The sequence below is a fragment of the Equus przewalskii genome, chromosome 14, assembly GCF_037783145.1.
Source record: "Equus przewalskii isolate Varuska chromosome 14, EquPr2, whole genome shotgun sequence".
NCBI lineage: Eukaryota > Metazoa > Chordata > Mammalia > Perissodactyla > Equidae > Equus > Equus przewalskii.
The window spans coordinates 28,421,613-28,432,456 of record NC_091844.1 but is presented as its reverse complement, the minus strand read 5'-3'; the positions used below and the strand labels follow the sequence as shown (position 1 = coordinate 28,432,456).

General features: G+C 48.2%; 1 pseudogene; it reads right to left on the bottom strand.

Annotated features, from left to right (window-relative positions):
- Positions 1 to 505: 505 nt before the first annotated feature.
- On the bottom strand, positions 506 to 7,338 carry LOC139075485 (uncharacterized protein C2orf78-like; annotated as a pseudogene).
- Between the last annotated feature and the right edge of the window lie 3,506 nt (positions 7,339 to 10,844).

Below are 10,844 nucleotides of genomic sequence, written 5' to 3'. Positions count from 1 at the left end.
CAGCTGCCCACAGAGCAACTATGAGTCTTGGCCACTCATCTGGTAGATTCCCCTATGATTTATACTCACCATTCCCAGGCATAATCATTCATGGATGAGGCAACCCAAGCCTTTTGGGGAGGTGTCCTGAAGCTCTTGTTTTCCAAAACACCGATGTGGTGGTCGTGAGCCATTAGACCAGCCTCCCTGAGAGACAGTTTACATTTGTCCTGGTCAACCTAGACTCGTCGGCTGCCGTCTTCAACTCTATTCCAATTTTACTCTTTTAACGCTCCCCTCAGGCCCTGCTTCTGACTTCTGTCATTCACGACTCCTGCTTCTTTTTATAAAGCCCTAAAATCTCTCCCTTTTGGCCTCCCCAGTCCTGGACCCAGTTCCTGCCTGTTTCCTCATTTTGTATCTCTTTTCCCTCATTCTCCCATCCAACTGTACTTCTTTTTTCTCATGAAGCCTTTGATCCCCTCCCCCTCCAGAGAATAACCACAGTTAACAGCATTTCCAAACACAGAAGGATTCTTTATTACTCATCTATTAACTAATACTTGTACTTATTGTTTTATTAAATTCTAAAATATATCAAAATAAGAGAAATATCTATCTATAGAAAAACAACTGGTCCCCAATGTGGCAGCAACAATGCTAGCAGCCTTATCTTGCATAGCCGTAGTATCGAGAAATTTCCATTTCTTTTTCCCTCTCAGTGAAAAACTGCACTTTCCCCCGAGAGGTGTACTTGGCAGCCTTCTCACGCTCCTGTTGAGCCTGCCTCTTCATGGCCTCCCGCTCTCGCCTCTGTTCCTGTGTGATGGGCTCTGACATCACTGGCCCTGGAATGTCGGGTTTCCTCCATGGAATTGGTTGCTTGCTGAAATCCTCCAGTAGATACTGGGCGGGAGGCTTGGGCGGGGCCTGGAGCATGGGCACAGCAGTGGCAACGGGCTCCTGCTGGAGAGAAGTGCAAGACGCTGTTGTGTAAGGTGCAGGCCTTGAAGCAGGACACTGAGGGACGCTAGGCCGGGTGGGTTGGTCCAACCTGGTCGAGTGGGGTTGGTGGAAATTGGCCGAGTGGTCTGGCAGGACCTGTCAAAGATGCAGGAGCTGGGTGGGTGGAATTGACTGCAGTTGGTTGGGCTGAGTTGGTGGAAGCAGGCCGGGCAGGGTCTGCCACAGCAGGGCGATGTGAGGCCAGAGCCTGTGGCCTCCGAGGAACAGGTCGAGCTGGAGGCTTGTCCACGGACAGAAAAGGCAAAGGTACCAACCTGACCTTCCCAGGAGGTGGCAGCTCGTCCCGGGATGGAGGTGGACACTCCTTTTCAGCACTGCTCTCTGCTTTCTGGGCTTTGACTTGAGTTTCCTCAGGACACTGACCCTCCAGTGGTTTATCCAGCCACGGTTTGATAGCTGGGCAGGGCTGGGGGTGTTTGGGGTTGCTGGGAGGTTCCCAGGGCCCGGGAGGAAGAGGGCCCGGTGTTCTTCTCACTCTTCCTCCCCAGAGCATGAAACACCTGCACCGACTCCAACATGTGCTGGCCGAGGCTGGTTCGAGGCCGCTTAAAGGTTTCTTGGCTCAGCTCGGGCTGATTCTTCCTCCGCTTCATCTTGGGCATCATTGGCTTCTCTTCCACCCTGACTTCAGTCCCTGACTGCCGACTCTCTCCGGCTTTCTTGGGGTTGTTTCCTGGTCCTCTTGGTCCTTTCCTGCCCATGGCTCTTAGTTGTACTGATCCTGCTGGGTGCAGCTTTCTGAGGTTTGCTGTTGGAGTGCTCGGCCTCGTTCTCAGGAGCCCTGTCTCCCCCTGACAGGCACTCCGGGTCCTTTGGCTGGATTTTGGCCTTGGGAGCACCATCGAGAGGCTCAGAGGCCTGATGTTTGTTCTTCCTGGTGTACTCGGAGGCAGCCTTTCTGCCACTTATCTTTTGCTGCAGCTGGATGGACTCGATGGCTCCTGTGTCTTTGGCTTGGATCAGCTCGGGGCCTTGGGGTTGATCAAGGTCTTTCAAGGGGTCGAATAGTTGGGGAAGGTGACCATCCTCCATCAGTGTAGCGATGTCTGCAAAGCCACCGCTAGCCCTTGGTCCCGTTGTCCAGTGTCCCTTGGCCCTCAAGATCAGTGTACTCTTTCCCACATCAGCGTTTTCGGAAGCAGGGTGGTCCTCTGGTCCGAGGGGATCGATGCAGGCCAGGAGCTGGAGAATATCAGGAATTTCTAAAGGCTGTAGTAGAGGCTCTTGGTTTTGTATTGGGATCTGGTCGGGATCCAGGGGCTTTGCAAGTTTGGTGTTAAACTCATCCCAGTTCTTTGGATTTGGAGACAGTGCCAGGAGGTCACTGTTAGACGTCTTGTCTGGAGCTGTCAGTGACATGTCCCCAAGCTCAGCTGGTGGGTCACTCTGCAGCATCTGGGTATTTCTGCTACTGCAGGATTTGGGGAATTCTGGAGCTTGCTGTAGGTAAATTTTCTGGCTTGGCGGTTGCAGCCCCAGGGAAGTCTCCATCCCCAGGGACGTTTCCACCACTACAAAGGAAGCAAGGATGAAGTGAGTCCTCGGTGGGTGAGATGTTCCCCCCTAGATACCAGTGCGGCAACCACGTCCCTTCCCCCGATGGGCAAGGCGTTTCTCCTGGCTCTTAAGGATCATGGACAGTGCCCTGTGCTAGGAGGTAAGAGGCGAGTGTTCTGGTTCTTACTGGTGATCATTGGATGTCATTGTCCCTTGGCTTTCTTTCTATTTCATAGAGTTGTCATAGGAGCAATAAAAAGTAAAAGAGAGTTTTATACTATGAGACATTTCACAAGTCCTAACATTCTCCTATAGAGTCTTTTTGATGCTGTCCATTTTCCCGGGAGAATGAGAACACGTCACACTGTGGACGAGGAGAGGGAGCGGAGCTCTTTCCGATGGAGTATATGAGCAAGGACAGATTCCTAGCCTGCTGAATTTTGACAGCGTCTCGGGACAGAGGGCTTATTCCTGGTATGAGTGAACAAAGTGAGGGAAAGTTTGCGTGTCTCTATCATAGTGATAGTTCTGACAGGCCTTCCCAGGAGACTAACCCCGTAAATCGGCAGAGGGAGTCCATTTGTATGTGGTGGAGTAGGGCACTTAGCAGCTGGGGTAGTGAGAGATATGGGGTCCCTTGGTGTGCTCTTGGGGTTCTCAGCCATGTAGCATAGATGAGCATTACAGTGTCCCCCCTGCCCCCCTGTATGAGGTGTTCTTATGTCGAGTCTGAAATGGGGAGCACTGAGCGAGGGTAGTGTTCACTCATGTCTCAGGACTTCAGTTCTACCTGTCTGTGGCCTCACCGCTTCCCGGCTGCAGATTTGACCCTGATTTTGGATGCAGACCTCCTTTCTCTGCCTTCTTGCTGTTTGTACTCACCTTGAAATCTGGTTTGTGGGATGGCTGGAGCAGACGCAGCGTAGTAGACCCCAGAGGTGGAGGCTGGTGGAAGGCCATGTGTGGGCTGCATTCCTTGAGTACCAACACCATTTCTGGTTGAGGAGCAGAGGCCCGGCTCCTGTGTAGGACACAGAGCCGTAGGACTGCAGGCAGGGGCCAAGTTCTCCAGACAGCAGAGGCCCCAGTGTGCCGTGACCACAGTAGTACACCTGGCTCTCCTTCCTGGTAGGGAAGTGACAGGCTGTGTCCCTGATTTGGAACCCGAGATGGTGTTCCCTGAACAAGGCTGGTGGGAAAGAGATGGATACAGTGGGACCGGGTTATTGGCACCTGAAGTTCTGTCATACTGTGCTGCCATATACATGGAAGAAACCTCTGTGTCGTGGCCAGTGACAGTCAGAGTGCAGTCTCCGAGTGAAGAGGACTCCTGTGCAGTGTTTCCTGGGACACCCCACTCAAAGAGACCCGGATAGGAAGCAGCTGAGGTGGAGCTCTGGCTCTGGCCAGTCACTCCAGACAGCGTGGTTGTGCTAGAATGTTGGTAAAGGTAGGCGCTGCCCATGAGTGGCTGGGGAAGAGGTGCCCGAGGCTGATGGCAGTAGCCATCCTGAACTGACGGCTGGAGCAGAGACTCTGGAGAAATTGCAGACACTTCCTGCTAGGGAAGCTGCATCGCTCACCACAGGTAGAGAGAGCTGCAGGGAGTTTGGAGTTCCAAGTAAGGATGGATTCTGGAAATTTTCTGTAGGGAACAAGAGGGTGAAGAAAAACTCAGTGAGACTGATCAACTCTGACAATGTCTGCTAGGAGCAGCATCATCTCAAGGTTGCTGCATGAGGAAGCCTCTCATCCCAGTGCTCACTGAGACAGCAAACACCCACGCCTTTATGGTGGTTGTAAGGGCGGAGGAGTTTGTTCCTTTCTGTGTAACTGCCTGTGCTCCCAGCTGCGGCAGAGATGTGCAGAAGCCCCACGTGGTGTGGGTCACACCTTGTTGTCTAGGCTGGAAGCCCCCTTCTCCCTGCCCATCCTTCCCTTGAGCCTCCCCTAGTCCTGACTCGTCTACTCTTTGCTAGCATTGAAGCACTTGAAACTAGCACGTCCTCAGAGATGCTCTGTTCTGACGTTCTCCTGGTACGAGTGAGGAAACTGAGGCTCAGAGAGGTCAGCTGGAGTGGTCCGATTCTCCCATTATGGCAGCATCATCACCAGGTCACAGAGTCTAAGTCTCCTGACTTCTTGCCAGGACTCTGCTCTGACTGTTCCACTACCAGAACCCGGGAGAAGGAGACCTCCTAATAAGGTGTTTTCTTGGTCCCTTAGAAAACAGTGCAGCTGTTACCACTGTCTCTTCAGGGTCTGTTGCTCTGTGCTGTTCACGTGCTGTTCCCTAGAGTTCACCCAGTAGTCAGTCCGGGTGGTAGGTGTAAAGGGTCACTCTTACCCTCTTCTGAAGCCTGGTTTCTGATCCTACCTCCACAGGATTGCCTGAGGGTGTGCATCCCAAGAAGTGCTTTTTGAAAGAAAACAGTAATTTAATCTCCCTGAGCTTCAGGTTACTCATCTGTAGTTACAATAACAAGAGCAACAACAATAATAGTAATTCATACATGAATTCATATAGGACATATCTGTTATCTGGAGGAAGATATGATAAGTTCTGTGAAAAATCATGGAAAACATTTATTAAGGAAGTAAAAAGAACCATATAGATATTCATAAAAACTGCGGTATGCAGCAAGCAACAAAGCAGAATCAGTTTACTGATAAATGTAGTTCTGTATCATATACGCTTTGTCATGAAAGTGAATATTGCCAGCTCCATTGTAGTGAATACTATTTACCAAAACCAGCCCGAGAAGAAGGTGATTTTGAATGAATTCCTAGCCAGTACGTGCAGACAGAGTAGATCAGTAAAAGTGGCCTAAAAGGCATCAAAATGCTATCAATGTGAATGTATAGCTGGCCACAATATAAGCAGACAGATATTTCAGTGAAAACTGGTACAAAGCAGAGAGCAACATCCTAAGTGTAAAGGAATTCCGTTGTTGTGCTCGTTCTTATTTCTCTGACCATGAGCCGCAAGGAACAGCTAGTAAGCCTAGAAATCCATACTTCAATTAGTATATCCACATAGAAGCAGAAGAGAGTACTTAAAGGTATCAGGAAGGTTTTTCTATTTATCCTAAAACCTCAATTATTATCACCTTCAAGATCCAGGAAGGGGTCATCCCCAAAGACTGAAAACACCGTCATCGCTAGAATCCAACTTTTAAAAATTTAATGTAGGAAAACCCGAAGGATGCCACAAAATTGTCTGAGATAAATGTGGAGTCAGAGATGGGGCACTTGAGTTTTGCTTTTTCTTCTCGGGCAGCTTAGATCTAGAAAGAGATGGTGGCCGGTTTCTCAGTGCGCGCTCTATGTCAGGAAGAAAATGTTTATAAAGATGAAAAGCAGCCTTGACTTGGAACCTACGTATCACACACAGGAATTAATCCTTCTGATTCAAGTTAGAGGATATTATTTGTTAGAAACTTATGTTTTATTTTTAATGGGCAAAACCTCTACATAGTTAAAAAATGAGAATGAAGGGGTGGCCCCGTGGCCGAGTGGTTAAGTTCGCGCGCTCCGCTGCAGGCGGGCCAGTGTTTCGTTGGTTGGAATCCTGGGCGCGGACATCACACTGCTCATGAAACCACGCTCAGGCAGCATCCCACATGCCACAACTAGAAGGACCCACAATGAAGAATATACAACTATGTACTGGGGGGCTTTGGGGAGAAAAAGGAAAAAAATAAAATCTTAAAAAAAAAAATGAGAATGAAATAAAACACTAGAAATTCTGTTGCCTCCAGCCGTCTGGATAAGCACTTTATCAATTTCTGGATTATAGGAAGTGTCATTTCTAAAAGATCTCTGAAATGTTTATATTCAAACTCTCAGGTGCCGTCCGCGTTCAGAGAGGCAAGAGAAAAAAGCAAACAAGCGAGTCTGAGTCTGAGAAGCTGCTTTGCCTGGCGATGCCCTGTTCTGCCTCACTGGCCTTCCTCGGCTATGAATGTGAGCGTTTGCTGAAGTCAACTGTGCTTCGCCCTGCTCTGAGCACATTTCACTCTGTGCTCTTCCTGCTGCAATTGAAAATCTTTGGTTCCTTCAGACATGTCATGCCAAACCACGTCTTTTTCCTGAGAGCTCCCTCCTTTCCCCCATTCTTCTATTTTATCCTCCCTCTAGGTTCCTGTTGGCCTGTGCTGATGAAAACAATCCTCAACTTCCTGACCTTTGAAGACTAGTCCCCCTATAGCTCAGTACTCTCCATTGTCTCTTCCTACTTTTTTTTTTTCACCTCATTTAGGTAGATAACTCCAAACATGGGCATATTGCCTTGTGAACAGCACTAAATTTAAAATACTACAGTTGAAATTTCAGTGGAGGGAGACCATTACAGATGAAACCTTTGGGGATATACTGCTAACTTCCTGCATCACCTAGATTTCTCTCTGTTTCTGTGGAAACACCCTCAAGAAGTCTCTGATTTCATTTCTACCTGGGTGCCCTTTAAGATTCAATATTAGAAAAGAAAAGGAGCAGAAGGAACCACAGTTGTAATATCCTGATGTGAGAGATGAGAGAGAACAGAGTTTGTGAGAGAGTCAACGACTTGTCCAAAGTCCTACAGCTCATAAATGTCAAAGTCAAAACTTAAATTAGGTCCCCAGGTTTATCTTAAATACTTTCCTCCCATTATTCTCTGCTACATTAGAATCTACTACCAAATTTAGGGGCAAAAATACATAACGGAACACTTAAAAAGTTAGTTTCCTTGCCTGACATGGCGAGAAAAGAAGAGGAAGCATCAACCGCAGATCCAAGAGATGAGGAGACGATACCAGAGGAAGTCTGAGTGGCTGCCGTCAAAGAGCGGTGTGTCCAGTATGAAGGTCACTGGTCACACTGGTCGCTTGCGATGATCCAAATTTATTTACAGACAACTCCATGGAAACCCCAAGATTCTAGCAGGTGGCAGTAGGTCTAGGGGGAGAATGATGTCACAGAGCAGGCAGTTCAAAGGTACGAGACAGCCAGAGGACCTGATTCCCCACAAGAAGATGGGATTGGGTGGAGGGAGTCGGGGGAGAGCTACAGCAGCACCTGCATGGCTGAGCTCTGGGGAGGTGACATCCTAGGAGCCACATGTGCTAGTCTCTCTTCCCCAGGTTCTTACGTTAGGGAATCCTCTCAGTGTTCCTTATAGATGTTCATTAATGTAAGTAACTCATAGTTCTTTGTATTCTATGAATTATACTTTATAACATATATGGTACATTAGTAATTACATGTACAGTTAGTTAATATCCTTAGAGAGGAAGGAAAAGGACATCTAGGTTGACCTATTACCGTTGTTCTGAAATCCTACCGGGTGATCTAACGGTGAACTTACTGCAGGTTTTAAGGAGCAAAGGAAAGGATTGGCAGCTCCTTCTGTAACTTGGTGAAAGCGTAGGGTGAGGTTTGTTGAGTGCCCCTTGTGGGGAATGATGTGGTTCAAGGCTCTTCTCTTTGAGTTTCTTCTCCTTGAATCCTACCTTCCTTGGACTGGGTGGGCCGGGTTGGACTTGCATCTCTCTGCTGCTCCCCTTTTCTTTTGTCTGCATTATAGGCCTTGTTTCTGGGACCAGCCTCGCCCTTGCATCTCCCCCTCCTGGGTGTTACTTCCTTTCAATCCCAGCAGCAGAGGTCTTCTTTCCAGTGCCTGATGCTTCTGAAAATGGCGCCTGCCCATTAGAAGCAGATGCCAGAGAGCCAGGGACACAGCTGAGGGCAGAGCTCTTCTCTTCCAGCCTTGAGTTGCAATTCTTTTGCCCATAATTTGCTCCCTCTGGCTCCTTGGGCCACACAGGCCTCCTGCCATCCCGCGCTTTTATACATGAGAGGCATTCGGGGCAGTCTCCCCTTTCCTTCTCCTCTGAGTGTATCCAGTGTGGCAGTTGCTGTAGCCTCCTCCCTCTTGGAAACAGCCACTGTAGAACATTGGGCCTCTAGGGTTCTCTGTCGGCCATGGTTGTGTGCAAGGCCGAGCAACATGCAGAGGAGAATAGTGAGAGAGAAAGAGGAGGACGTTCGTGGAGAATAGGGAAGAGGCAAGGTGAAAGGGACAGGAAAACAGCTGTCTGTGGATTTTTTGGCCTTGAGAAACAGGTGGACACATTTTGCCCTCATTTGTATTAAGAGAACAGAAAATTCAGTATATAGCTTTTCAGTTTGCTGGGTAGTCCTGCAACAGCCGCAGTTTCTGTCCACTAAAGAGAATAATCTTAAATCACTTTCTGTCACTTTGTTTTGTGTGATATTACATCATTTATGTTATTCATTGGTAATTGTGTAGAATATGGGTTGTTTTCAAATGCTCTGGGTCTTTCTCCGTATTTTCTCCTGGTTGTGTTTTTAAGGATCCAGCGTTGGAAGACAGATGACATGCTGTTCTCCTGCTGATTGTTCATTTGGAAGCGTCACGAACTAACTTGACCTGAAGGGTTCTGTGGAGAAACTTACGAGGGGTCTGTGAGAAGCATTGTGGTGAGTTGCACGGTGCCCTCACGCCTAAGGAGCAGATGTGTGCAGTGCACCCGGCTGGCCTGGGAGCCTCTGCTTTTGTGCCCCTGCTTAGTGCTCTTCTCTCTAACCACTCTGGTGACTGGGAGACAGTGGGCGAGGGCTGAGTTGCTGCTGATTTGTATGTGGAGTCAGCTGATTTGGGGAATAAATCTGTGGATCTAGTCATTTTCCTTGGCGGCAAGCTTTTCGGATGCCTAGGTGGACCTATCTGGAGACTTTCATAGTTCAAATGAGTAGGAGGTGTGTGATCCAAGATGCCAGGATTCCACAAGTAGATACCTGCTAGATGGGACCTCCAAAGACACACATTTCATTTATAGGAATATTTTTCCTGTTATGAAATGTTAATGTTTTGAGTGATGGCGGGTGCTTACCCGAGGAGAAATTGTGAAGGGTATTGCAGTGTAGAGCTATGGCTGGGGCTCATGAAATATTTGAAGGGTTTTGCCCCTCAGCTTTGTACCTCGGATAGCCTACTTCCATGATATGAGGATGTAACGTGAGGCTAACAACATATCCACAAGTGAGACTGGTCTGTCTCTTCTCTATGTCATGTGGAAATGAAGGGGATCCGGAGCTAACGCAGGTTAGGGTGGGCAGTATAAGTTTGTGGGAGCTGTGGTAAGACAAATTCAGCAGTAGAATGTTTACACGTGAAAATATTCACTTTCCACTTCCAGTCTGTTTAGGCAAACCCTTACTTGGGCCTTTCCTGCTTCCCAGTCTCTATAACCGCTTTCTTTCCATCATTCCAGGCATTTAACCTTAGCTTGCAGCCTCAGCATCATGTTACCTCTAAAAGAATCTTAAATGAAACTTGAGGAACGTCAGAAGGTTGAGTCCAATGTTCTGGAACTTAACACCAAGCCCTGCACTCACAGGAAGCCTTTCTTTATAGTTAGGGTACTGTCTCGTCCCATAGACCCGTTTCCTGCATTTTGTTCCCACGGGGATAACTGAGACTTGTCTTGGTGTAACACACCCTGTCCGTCTAGCCCTGAGGCTCTTCCTTACTCTCCCCGTTGTCCCTTTTTGATTCAATTAAGGACTGGCATCCCTCAAACTCCTCCATGTTCCCCGGGGCCCTGCCGGGTACTGGCAGATTTTGTTAGTGTCAACTACTTATCTGTTCGGTGCTCCAAATATGCCTTGCTCCTATATTTTCCATTCCAGTGTCCTGCATACCCATTGAGGCGTTCTTTTACTTCATGTTGGATTCATACCTCCAAAGACCTACACTTTACTGCTTCCCATACTTTCTGGAAACCTTGTTATGCTTAGGTCTAGATTTTCTTGCGTCGTCTGAGCGTAGTCCCACCCCAGCTTGTGTCATTTAGCACATTGGAAGTGCAAGACCAATATAGCCTTTCTAGGTTCTGATCAATTCATGTTACATTTTGTGTGGTCATGTCTATAGCTTTCTGTACCCTGTGTACTTTTAGGCCACTGCTCACCAATGGTGTATTTTTTTCCATAAGCTCCAAAGGAATATGTATATTAGAATTGGCACCTGAGCTAACAACTGTTGCCAATCTCCTTTTTTTTTTTCCTTCTCCTTTCTCCCCGAATCCCGCCGGTACGTAGTTGTATATTTTAGTTGTGGGTCCTTCTAGTTGTGGCATGTGGGATGCTGCTTCAACGTGGCCTGATGAGCAGTGCCACGTCCGCGCCCAGCATCCAAACCAGCAAAACCCTGGGCCGCCAAGCGGAGTTCGCGAACTTAGCCACTCGGCCACGGGGCTGGCCCCAGGAATATTTTTTGATGTAACTTCAAAGTTGAAGGTGCCAAGTTGTAAGTTTGCAAACTCTGCTGTGCTAAC